The following is a 13018-nucleotide window of genomic DNA, read 5'->3' on the forward strand; positions in this document are numbered from 1 at the left end:
AAATAAACCCAAATGGATTAAACACCTAAATGTGAGACCTGAAATCATGAAACTCCTTAAAGAAAACATAGGCAGTAATCTCTCGGACATCAGCCTTAGCAACATTTTTCTAGATCTGTCTCCTGAGGCAAGGGAAACAGAAGCAGAAGTAAACTCTTGGGGCTACATCAAAATAAAAAGCTGTTGTGCAGAAAAGGAAATCACCAACAAAATGACAAGACAACCTACTGAATGGGAGAAGATATTTGCAAATGATATATCCGATAGGGGGTTAATATCCCAAACATATCAAGAACTTCTACAACTCAGTATGAAACCCTCCCCCCACCCCCCCGTTAAACACTCTGATTTTACAATGTTTGGAAACATTTTTTTTCCAAAGAAAACATCCAGATGGCCAACAGACACATTGAAAAGATGCTCAAATCACTCATCATCAGAGAGAAGCGAATCAAAATAAAATGAGGTATCACCTCACACCTGTCAGAATAGCTAGCTAGTATCGACAGGTCAAGACATAACAAGTGTCTGTGAGGATATGGAAGAATAAGAACCCTTGTGTGCCGTTGGTGGGGATGCAAACTGGTGCAGCCACTGTGGAAAACACTGCGGGAGTTCCTCAAAAGATTAAAAATAGAACTATCACTCCATGCAGTGATTCTACCATTGGGCATTTACCCAAAGGAAATGAAAACACTAATCTGAAAAGATAACTGCACCCTTATATTTACTGCCTTATTTACAATAGCCAAGATATGGAAATAACCCAAGTATGCATCCACAGATGAACAGACCAAGAAGGTGTAATGTACATACACAATGGAATGTTACTCAGCTATAAAACAGCATGAGATCTGGCCATTTGCAACAACATGGACGGGCCGAGAGAGTATGGCGCTAGGTGAGATAAATCCGACAGAGGAAGACAAATCCGACATGATTTCACTCGTAGGTGGACTTGAAGAAAGAAAGCACATGAACGAGTTAAGGAAAAAAAGACCAACCAACCCACCCCAGACTCTTGAACACAAAGAACAAACTGGTGGTTGCCAGAGGGGAGGTGGGTGAAATGCGATGGGTGAAATCGTTAAAGAGGATAAGAGGACGCTTATCATGATGAGCACTGAGTCACGTGTGGAATTGTTGAATCATGACATTGCACACTTGAAACTAATATAACGTTATGTTTGCTTCAATATATATATATATATATATATATATATATATATACATTTAATTTCATTTCCTTTGTGGCACTGGCCACATTTCAAGTACTCAGTAGCCCCATGTAGCTACCGGCTGCCATTGTGGGCAGTGTCGTGTTGGGTGAAACATTCCTTCCTCGGGAAAGCCGTCCCTACACTGACGCCCAACCCCCCCCACCCACCACATAGGTTCAGGTACATGTTTCGCATAGCATTTATCACAGCTGTGATTCGTTTTTAAATTTGCAACTAGCCGCACCATTCCCCTTTTTAGACTGTAAGCTCTGTGAAGGCAGCGGCCATGTTTTTGCTCACCACTGTGAACACGTGCTGGGAGCTTAGTAAGTGCTCAGTGAATGTTTGCTGGTTGGATGGATGGATGTTTGGATAAACAAACAAACAAACAAACAAGAGGATGTGCACTCTGGGCGTAAGGAAAAGGAGGAGGCACTACTAATGAGAAAGCACAGAAGGCTTCCCGGAGGAAGTGATTTTGTCTTCAAGGGCCCTGCTCTGCCCTTAGGCTTCAATCATGCCATCTACAAGAAAGGGAGGGACTGGCAACACCAGGCTGGGGCTGTAGGGGGTGGGTAGCCATGGGCAGGGTGTCATGTGAAGCTGGAAGGCTTGAGGAGGAGTGGGAGATTGGAATCCTTTCGGGGGTGGTCTGAGGAGTGCCAAGGTACCCACAAGACTCACCCAAGCTGGGCCTCGTGCCCACCGGGCGAGGCTGGGTTTCCTGAGTGGAGCCACGCCAGTCTTCTTCCTGATTCCAGCGGCAGCAGGAAGCGGGTCTCAAACAATGTGCAGGCATGTCTTGTGGGTGGAGGGCCCCAAGAGAGCTCATCATACGGGCGGACCCCAGCCCCGGCCTAATGGGCTGAGGAACCCGGGAGACAGAGCCTTCCTAGTTCCTCAGAAAAGGGACGATGGTCCCCCAAATCCACCCCCTAACTGCGAGGACCCATTCCCATTCCCCTTCACCTCATCTTCTTAGACACGGCTTAGGCTCGGCTTCGCCAAGCCACCCCTGTCACTCTACTGCTCCTCCAAAGATCTGTGTTGCCCCAATACGGTGAGCCAACTCCTTGAGGGCAGGCACCATGGTCCGCTTGCTTCACATCTGAGTCCTCTGTGCCCCGCACAACACCTGGCCCAGAATAACCCGCGAATACGCTTGCTAAATGAATTCATTTCATTATGAGTCCGTTCATTCCTTCAACAGCTCTTCGTAGGGCGCCAGTGACGTGCCGGGGGCCAGCAAGGCACCACGCAAGCGAGCAGGGCGCAAGACAGGTCTCCACCCTCCGGCAAGCCGTGTTCTTACAGGGGATCCTGAAAATAAAGGAACAAATAGGTACCATCAGTTCAGGGAGGGTTAACTGGTATGAAGGACCGCACGGGAAAACCTCCTGGGGGCTGAGACCTGAATGAAGGGAAGCCAGGGGGCCATCGTGGGGAAGAATGCTCTAGAGAAGGAATCGGCATGCAGGGTGGGCTTGAGCTGGGTGCAGCTGGACCATAGCAAGGTCACCGTGTGGGAGCAGAGGGCAGGGGGCAGACAGTCATGGGAGAAGCCACGGGGCCTGATCTTGTGGGCTGCGGCAAGGAGGGGGATCGCAATCTGTATGCAGTGCGTCGATAGGCTGAGGGCAGAGGTGCCACAGGACCTGATCTGTAAGTTAAAAACTCACACTCAGGTGGCTCAGGGAGTGGGGCGGGAGGAGGGTCAGAGAGGAAGCGTAGGGGGTGGTAGGAGAGGAAGCAAGAGGCTACTGCAGCGGTGGAGTCTGGAGCTTGGGGAAAAGACGGCGGAGAGGGGAGATAGACATTTGCAAGGTGCCGTCAGCGTGTGATGGGTTTCGGTACAGCACGGGGCAGGGGCGACTGGAAACAAATGGAGAGGAGCGGCAGGGGTGGGGGGAGGGGGAAGGATCCCAGGGCTGGGGTTGTGATTCAGCTCTGGAACCAATTTGCAGGATGACCTCGGGCCATCTCTCTGGGCCTCAGATTCTGTAACTGGATATGGAGGAGTTCGGGCCAGGTGACCTCAAAGGTCCCCCTTGCCTGAACTTTCATGAGCCGGGTTCATTTCCTGCAGTCTGGGGTCCCTGCCCCACCCAGGGCTCCCTCACACAATGTCTGCTGAGCCTGCTTCCCCAGACAAAGGGCAGGGTTGGCATCACGGGTACGAGATCCCTGCAGCTGGGCCGGGCCCACACTGGGACAGACTCACACTTACTGCTCTGCCCTCACTGGCTTGAAACGCATCGTTTTTGAACAGTTTTGAACAAGGGGCCCTGCATTTTCAGCCCGCACCAGGCCCTGTTCGGTGTGTGGCCTGAGCCGCCACAGGCCCTTGGCCTCCTCGCTGAGAGGAGGTGAGCTTCCCCAGAGGTTGCAGGCATCCCGCAGCGGGGTGGCGACAGGGAGGAGAGGAGGCCGCTCGGGACCGGCGACCCTGGCTGGGCCCCTCTGTGGGGCCTGAGTCCCTGCCGTCGCCGGCCCCTCTCCACCCCTCCAGACTCTGATATCCCCCACAGTGCCAACAGCTTCCCTGTTCCGGGACCAAAGACTTTGACCACTTGGATGGATGGACTCCAGTGACCCCACTCCCGTAAAGCAAAAGAAAATAAAAGCAAGTAACAGATGACAGGTGAAGATCAAGGCCCAAAGAGTGGCTTTGATGATGGACTCGCGGGCTCCGTGCACTTAGGGAGGGGGCACGTGCGTGGGAGCAGGAGGAAGAAAGTGAAGCCTGGGGAGGAGTGATCGCCTTCATAGAGACCCGCAGCCCCACCGGAGCCAAGGGGGAAGTTCCAGGGAGGTGAATTTCACCTTGGGAGGAAGAAGGGCTTTCTAACATCGAAGGCTGCTGTCCAATAGTGAAACCTCTTACCTTCCGAGGGGGGACTTCCCTTCACCAGGGGCGCTGGATGCACGTCACGGATGCTGGAGGGAGGTTCTGGCAGAGCCGTGGGACGAGGAAAGGGCTTTTCAAACCATGGGCCACGATGCAACCTTGGGACATGAAATCAGTTGAATGGACCCAAAGCAGTAGTTTTTTTTTTTTTTTTTTTTTTTTTTAATGGAAAAGATAGACGAGGGGCACCTGGGTGGCTCAGCCGGGTAAGCGTCCCACTCTTGGTGTCGGCTCAGATCATGATCTCGCGGTTTGTGAGTTCGAGCCCCCCGTCGGGCTCTGTGCTGACAGCTCGGAGCCTGGAGCCTGCTTCGGATTCTGTGTCTCCCTCTCTCTCTGCCCCTACCTGGCTCTCTCTCTCTCTCTCTCTCAAAAATAAATAAACATTAAAAAATTTTTTAATCAAATAAAAGAATGGAAAAGATAGGAGACGACGTAAGAGAAGACAAGAGGAAATGTCTGGGTTTATCCCACATAGTTAGGAAAAAACGCCATTTCATGAAACTTTCTGTGCGTGTGTATGTGTGTCTAGGCATGTGTGTGTGTGTGTGTGTTCACACTGGACAGCGACATAAAGTGCATTACTAACGGTGGATGCTAGTCAGAAAGATCAACAGCCTCAGAAAGTTCTTCTCCAAGAACCTCCCAGCTTTGCGGTCATGTGAGGCAAGGGTCTTCGATTTTATGTGTGGAATTATGAGACTAGAATTCTGAGACTCATTTATTTCTTTTTCATTCATTTACTTCACATTTATTTAACAGCTCTTGTAACCGCGCTGGGTGCCGAAGGCACAGAGATAGATCAGAATCAGTCCCTGCCCTCAAGTCAAGTGAGGGAGACAGACATTTAAGCAGATCATTATATACAGCATCGTATATAATGACACTGCGCTTCAGTAAGCTTTTGGCCAAGGCGTGTGCATATTTCATCCAGACCCATGAGGGGGGTGCTTTTCTCAGCACCTGTTCTGCAGGTGAGAAAAAAAAAAAATCAAGGCTAAGTTGGTCACACAAAGGATTAATCAAGGACACTCAGCAGAGCCCTGATTTTCCCCCAAGACCACCTGCGGGTACAGGTCAGGGGTATGGGGGCTGGAGGAGGAAGGGTCAGATTGGGGCAGCTGGGGTGGTGAGGGAGAGCCCAGGAAAGCATCACAGCAGAAGGGACCCTTGAACTACCTCTCGAAGGAAGAGTGGGAGTCTGATGGCTTGGCAAGGTGGCAAAGGCTTTCCTTCCCTCAAGAGACAGCCAGGAGCCATGCTGAGAATAAGAAAGGGTAGGATTTTAGAGGAAACAGACCCGGTTTGAACTTTAGTTCCAGCTTTTACTAGCTGTGTGACCCTGGGCAAGCCACTTAACCTCTCTGGTTCGCCGTTCTTTTCATGGAAGGTTATCATGAGAGTAGAGATCCCGTATGTATGTAACACATCTAGCGTTAGCACAATAGTAGAAGCTTCATGCTGATTACAATCCATTGACGCACTTCCCCTGAGTTCAAATCCCAGCTTTGGCACTTACCATCTGGGTGACCTGGGGTAAGGTGCTCACCTCTCTGTGCCTCATCTTTAAAAGGGGAATAATGAGAGTACCTGCCACGTAAGGCTATGAAAATAGAATAAATCACTATATGTGAAGGTTCAAGGTGCACGGTGGAGACTGGCCACTGACAATACTTGCTTGCGCTCCGGGCTGTGATAAGAGCTTTATGATTGTATTCATTCATTAGAATAACAAATGACTGTTGAGGGATCGCCGCTGTTGCAAGCAACGTTCCAGGTGCATCAGAGAATCTCACTTAGTTCAGAAGCCCAGGCTGGACCCCTGAGCGTGACATTGAGTCCGTCTTGTGGGGGGAGTGGCAGCGGGGACAGGATTTGGGTGGTGAGAGAGGAGGCTGGAGGGATGGGGCGGGCCATACTGAAAAACATTTTATGTCACATTTACGATCATTTCACGAGCACCCTGTAAGCAGTGGAGAGCCCACGGTGATTTTCAATCTGGGGAATTTTTATTCTTGGAGTTTATGATTCCCCAGTTGCAAAACTCTATGTGCCGATGTCTTTATGATCCCAACATTATAGCCCTATGATTTTGTGACCCTTAATAATTTCGTACTTGCAGTGGTAGATTGATATAAAAAATGGCCACAACAGGGGCTTCTGGTGTCAAGTCTGACACGTAAAGTGCTAAAAAGCCATTGCTTCTGTCTTAACCATAAGCAAAAGCTAGGTGAGCTGAAAAACAATGGCTACTCTTGAATCCACCCGAGAACTGAGGTTGCAAGGCACACGGGGACCCCAGAATCTGAGCAGTCAGGCACATCCAGAAAGATACGGCACCCAAGACTGGCTGCCAACTGCTGAAGGCGATTTGGGCACCAGCATAAGAGACAGAAGCCCCCGGGGACCCCGGTCATGGGCAGTGGGGAAGACCTCTTACTTTTGCAGCTTTTTCCTCCAGGAACCTCACCAGGTTCCAATGGGGGAGGGTCTGAGAGAGCTCCCCATGTGGCTCTGGCGGGGAGAGGCAAAGAGAGGCCATGGTAAAGTCCTCCCGGGACCTTCCCCCTCAGCTCTGGTGGATAGGACTTTGCTAGAAGGCAGTTCAGAGACTTTATCACAGCTAAGGCAAAAGGAACTCTGTGCCTCCTTAGTCCTCTCCAGACTTCCTGTTTCACTCAAGGTGGGGAGGGGGGGATACCCTAGACAACAGAGTGAATAGGCTGGGCTGTTTTAGCCAGAGAAGATACCAGAAGCAGGGGGAGGGGAGTGCTACCTCGGAAGGAGGAATAGAAACACTCCCAAAAGGCCATGCTCCTGAGATAAGAGGAACCCACTAAAAGCCTGAAACTTCATTAGAAGGTCAGGGATGCCCCCACCCCCCAGCTTTACCATCACATGTAAGGCTCCAGAATCGTAATAGTGCATGACGGCTGAAATGACGGCAAACCACAGGGAAGCTCCAGAAATGAAAAAGAAAGAGAGAACAAGGACACAGAGGAACTTGAAACCTATACTTGTGCCTAGAGCTACAAGTATTGAGTGCAGCTCAGCTCCTAGAAAGATTAGCGCCAGTCCTCAGTATTTATCATCCTATACAACGTGTCCGGCTTTCAACAAAAATTTACAAGGCAGGCTTGCGTTAGTTTCCCGAGGCTGCCGTAACGAATTACCACGAACCCAGTGGCTTAAGACAACAGAACTTGGGGCGCCTGGGTGGATCAGGCTGATGAGCGCCGACTCTTGGTTTAGACTCGGGTCACACGGGATCCCAGGGTCGTGCGATCAAGCCCCGAGTCAGGCTCTGCGCTGAGTGTGCTGCCTGTTTAAGATTCTCTGTCTCTCTCCCTCTGCCCCCCCCTCCCCCATTTGTGCCGGCTCTCTCTCCCTCATAAGTAAATAAGTAAATAACAAAAACAGAAATGTTATTTCCTTACTGTCCTGGAGGCCAGAGATCCATAATCAGTGTCACTGGGCTAAAATGGCAGCTGGACTGCCACCGTCTGAGGGGCTCTAGAGGAGAAGCGCTTCCTCGCATCTGGCGGTGGCCGCCATTCTCTGGCTTACGGTTGAGAGTCTATTTGTCTTCTCCATGGTCCCATCGCCTTCTCCTCTTCTGTGTGATTACACGATGGCTGTGATTGCATTTACCCTGGACAATCCAGGATGATCCTCCCGTCTCCAGATCTGGTTCTTCAGCCTCCCCCAGGGGAAGGAACAAAAGGCAAGGAAAAATGCAGACTTCGGAGACAAAACAGACATCAGAAGCAGACTCAGATATCACACTGATGTTGGAATGATCAGACAGGGAATTTAGAATACCTGCGACTATAATGTTAAAGATTCTAATGGAAAAACATTCTCCAGGGTTCCGTAGGTTGGGCCACGGAAAAAAAGTCTTACTACACTTTAGAAGATTGAAGTTATATGGAGAACAGATAGTCTCTTGACTGCTGCTGGAACCATATGCAGAAGAAAAAGATCCTTCGTATAGACCTTAGACTTTACATAAAAGTAACTAAAGTGAACTCAGATCACAGACCTAAAGGCAAAACACAAAACAATAAAAGTCTAGAAGAAAACAGGAGAAAATCTGCTTGACTCTGGGTTTGGTGGTGAGTTTTTAGATGCAAAACCAAATATGCAATCCATGAGAGAAAAAAGTTGCTAAGTTGGACACCTGTTAAGCCTTTGCTCTGTAAAATGCACTGTTGTTTTTAAATGTTTTTATTTATTTTGAGAGAGAGGGAGAGAGAGAGAGCAGGGGAGGGAAAGAGAGAGAGGGAGACAGAGGATCCGAAGTAGGCTCTGTGCTGAGAGCAGAGAGCCCTACGTGGGGCTCAAACTCATGAACGGCAAGATCATGACCTGAGCCGAAGTTGGATGCTTAACCGACTGAGCCACCCAGGTGCCCTTGTAAAATGCACTGTTAAGAGGATGAAAAGATCCCAGCCACAGGATGGGAGTAAATATTTACAAATCACGTATCAGATAAAAGATCATATCCAGAATATGCACAGAACGTCGCAAACTCACCAGGAAGAAAACAAACAACCCAATTTTAAAATGGGCAAAAGATATGAACAGACACCTCAGCAAAGAAGACACACAGGTGGCAAACAAGCCTACAAAAAGATTCTCAGCCTCATTTATTTTCGGGGAAATGCAAATTAAAATAAAGTGCAAATGTAAACAACGACTACACGCCTATTAAAATGGACAAATCCCTCCCCCCCCCCAAACTGGCAAAAGCAAGTGCAGATGCAGATGCGAAGCAGCGGGAACTCTTACTCATTGCTGCTGGGAGTGAAAAATGGCACAGTTACTTTGGAAGACAGTTTGGCAGTTTCTTACAAAGCGACTTCTCAACTTACCATATGACTCAGAAGTTTACCCAGCTGATTAGAAATACTACGCTCACACAAAAGCCCGCACACAAATATTTATAGCAGCCTTATATTCCCGACAAAGCTGGAAGCGGCGAAGAGTTCCTTTCATAGGTGAATGGATAACAGTGGTACATCCATCCATACGATAGAATACTAGTCAATGATCAAAAGGAAGCCACTGGTAAGCCGTACAACGGTACGGATGCATCTTAAATGCGTATTTGCTAAGGGAAAGAAGCCCGTCTCAAAAGCTATACACTGTTTGATTCCATTTATATGAATAACAAAAAGGTTAAACTATAGAGAGCAAAGACAGACCAGTGGCGGCCGCAGGTTTGAAGAGAGCGGGATAGCCGATTAGGTGAAGCACCATTCTAGAGCCGTGAAACCATCCTGCCTGGCCCTGTAGCAGTGGGCACGTGACTATCCACTTGTCAGGACTCGGAGAACTTTACGAACAAGAATCGAAGCGAATCGTAATGCAGGCAGATTTGAAGAAAGAGTTTCACTGTATCATAAACGTATGACATAGTCTCACCGAGTGATGTGGGCAATAGATGTGCCGACCTAAACAACTTTGGGAATATCTGGAGACAACACTAGAGGCCAAAGAACCGTCCGTCCATAAGCACTGTACTCTAGTTGGTAAAGTTATTTCTCATGGGAGCACGGGTTGAGAATTCCGAAACTCCCATGCATGTGTGCTGGAATTGCCCAATTAAATAAATTAGGACGCCAGATGGTGGGAGCAGGTGTCTCGCTGTTGAAGTGGGGGATTCTAGATAAGCAAGAGGAGAGAGATAGGTTGAGTGGGAGGCATTAGCATGAAGTCATGTTTCGCTTAATATAGATGCTAATGAACAGATATAGAAATACAGTTATGTGTATATACGTGTGTGTGTGTGTGTGTGTGTGTATTACACATACTACCCCCTGAGAATGGACTCCAGTCACAACAAGCACACCCAGGGTACAGACCTTGATTTAAAAAAAATTTTTTTAATGTTTATTCATTTTTGAGAGACAGAGTGTGAGGGGGGAGGGGCAGAGAGAGAGACAGAATCCAGAGCAGACTCCAGGCTCTGAGCTGTCAGCAGAGAGCCCGATGTGGGGCTCGAGCCCACGAATTGTGAGACCATGACCCGAGCCGAAGTCGAACGCTTCACTGACTGAGCCACCCAGGCGCCCCAAGGTCCTGATTTGCAATACCACTCTCCAGTGAAGGGAAACAGGCTCCATGGAGAAATGGCTGATTGTAGGGCTGGGGCCAAAAACAAAGGAGATGAACTTGGAGGTAGTTACAGTGCCAGAAAGTAAGCAAGTGCTCAAAAATAAAAATAAAACCAAAAACAAATGATGAGGGTATATCACAAGGGCACGGGGGCCACTCATCTTACTAGCCCAAACAGGAAAAATGTGAGCAACAAAACATATAGCATAGTGTTAGATGACGCAAAGTAAAGAAGAAATACCCATGAGTCCACGCTGATATGATACATGACATAAACAAGTAACAGTAGAGTTCCGAACACCTTGTGTAGACCCTGCCCCCTCAAGGAAGCGGGGAGTAATTCTTCCTCTCTTAAGTGTGGGCTATGCACAGTGACTTCCCTTTACAGGGAACAATATGGAAAAGGGGAGAAAAGAGAAACCTAAGGAGCTAAGATGATTAAGTGTAATATGGTACTCTGGATGGGATCCTGGAATGGAAACAAGACATTAAGGAAGAACTAATGAAATCTGAATAGAGTACGGAGTTTAGCTAACGGTGATGCATCACTGATTGGTTCTTTAGTGGTGACAAGTGTCCTGCGGTGATATAAGATATTAGCAATGGGGAACCTGGCTACAGGGGTATATAGGAACTCCCTGTATTAGCTTTGCAACTTTTTTTTATAAATCTAACTATTGTAAAATAGAAACATTATTTAAACATATTGTTCAATGGCCGTAACAGTTCACGTCCCCTGCATCATCCCTTTTGCAATGTGACTTTGCCACTCTTCCCTTGGAAAGCTGGTTTCTATCTCCCCATTGAGTCTGGGCTAGCCTGTGACTTGCTTGGGCTGAAAGAATGGGGACAGAATGTGGCACCTGTCATGGAGTTTCAAAGGCCTTGGACTATGGATTGAGACATTGCCCAAGCACCCTTCGTAGCCCAGCCAGGAGCCAACCAAACACCAGATACGTGATTGAGTCCCTTCCTCCTAGACAACGACCTGCAGACCTGCCCTCTGCTCCGGCCACAGAGAGGCAAGGCAAAATCAGCTCAGCCCTACCCAGGTCCGCAGGGCCACAAGTGATTCATATGAACCATAAGAAAAGCTTTTTATTATACAGCAATAGCTAAGTGATGCATTCGTACTCGAGCACAACGGTGTGTGTACAAGGTTATTTTGTTGCAACAATATGATTATAAAAGATTACGAGCAACCTAAAGGCTCATCCGAGGAAAACTGATCAAATAATTATGAGATCTGAACCACGGAATATTATGCAGCTGTTCAAAAGAATGAGGCCGCTCCGTACGAATCGCCATGGAACAAATCCCATGATACATCTTCTAAGTGAAGCTTCGAGATGCCGAGGAGCATACAGAGGCAGCTACCCATCCTGTGAAATATTTATATTTGCACAGACTTTCTGCTGGGGGATCTACACAAGGCGGGTGACAATCGCCGCCTCTCAGAAGGGGAACTGGCTGCTGGGAACAGCCGTGGAAAGGACACTCCCTTTTCACTCTATCATCTTTTTTTGTCTTTTGAGACGTGGAAACGTGTTGTCTATTCAAAAATAAATAAAAGCAGAATGAAAGAAAAAAAAAAACCCAACAACCTCCCGTGCCTTTCCATTTCGGCCTGTTATTCTCCACTGGCAAGATTCCCCAGATCCGCGGGGTTACAAAGAGCAGCGGGGTAGCCAGGCTGCATTTTCTCCCGCCCTCCCCGCGGACAGCCTCCACCACGCGCTAAGGGAAGCCTGTTTCTGCGGTTCCCTTGTTTGCGAGCCCGGCCAGGCCGCCACGACCGCGCCTGCCACTAGGGGGCAGCAGGAGGCTACCTTCCCGGGCAGGAACTGCGGAGAGGTGGAGGTCGGCCCGAGTAGCATAGCAGGCTGGCTGGCTCCTCCCGAAAGGGCTCGGGCTTTACGTATGAAATATAATAATATCAACGATAACGATAGAGAAAATAAATTGTTTCGATCTGGGACCAAAACTCATTCCCAAACCCCCTCCAGGCACTGGATCATCCAGCCAGTTCCCATAGCGTCCCCAGGGGAAGCCTGTGCCTCTGTAGGGGTTGGGGGGCAGGGTTGAGGGTGCGCGGCCGAGAGGCATGGGGGGGAGCGGAGGGAGATGACCTTGCCCTCCACCTGCACCCAGCTGTATAAAACCTGCCGGAGAACTCGCCCTTCAGGCTGCCGAGACCAACAATCCTTACACTCAGGAGATCTGGAGGGTTTGCCATTGACCCCCCCCTACCCCGCGCGACCCTGAAAAAGCCCCTTTCAACCTTCAACCTGCTCCACCTCTGTAAACTGAAGACTTGGCTTGTAAGAACGAATGAAGGGATTCATTTGTGCCCTTGACCTAAGGACCTTCTGGGCTGTCTTATCCCCATTCTACAGAAGCTGTGGCTTCAGGGGGCAGAGCAACTTGCACCTGGCTGCACACCTGGCAAGTGGCGAGCTGGGTTCAAGTCCAGATTTCCCTGGCTCCTGACTCCCAGCTCTTACCGCTTAACTTATCCTGCCTCCGCGGGCCGCCGAGAGGGATTGCACCGGAGAGGTGGCCGCGAAAGAGCGTTGGAAAGGGGCACGAGGCCGCGTTCCCGAGTCCCGTCTGCGTGCCCGGCGCGCACCCCTTAGGAGGTGCTTTCCCCTGGAGATGGGCCGTGTGACCTTCGCGCCCCCTTGGGACAGGCGAGGAGCAGGAGGCGCCCTGCGTCTCCGCCCTCCCCCCTCCCCCCCTCCCCGAGAATAGTCTAGATGAGCCGGCCGCG

The 13018-nt window shown here is 49.5% G+C and overlaps 1 long non-coding RNA gene across 1 annotated transcript; it reads right to left on the bottom strand.

The window, feature by feature from the left end:
• Positions 1 to 4600: 4600 nt before the first annotated feature.
• LOC123580400 lies at positions 4601 to 8180 on the bottom strand. Its single transcript, XR_006703285.1, has 3 exons — positions 7566 to 8180; positions 5308 to 5389; positions 4601 to 5096 (listed from the first exon to the last, which is right to left on the bottom strand). It is a non-coding gene; the product is annotated as an uncharacterized LOC123580400 (long non-coding RNA).
• Between the last annotated feature and the right edge of the window lie 4838 nt (positions 8181 to 13018).

This window comes from Leopardus geoffroyi, chromosome A3 (genome assembly GCF_018350155.1).
Source record: "Leopardus geoffroyi isolate Oge1 chromosome A3, O.geoffroyi_Oge1_pat1.0, whole genome shotgun sequence".
Lineage (NCBI taxonomy): Eukaryota > Metazoa > Chordata > Mammalia > Carnivora > Felidae > Leopardus > Leopardus geoffroyi.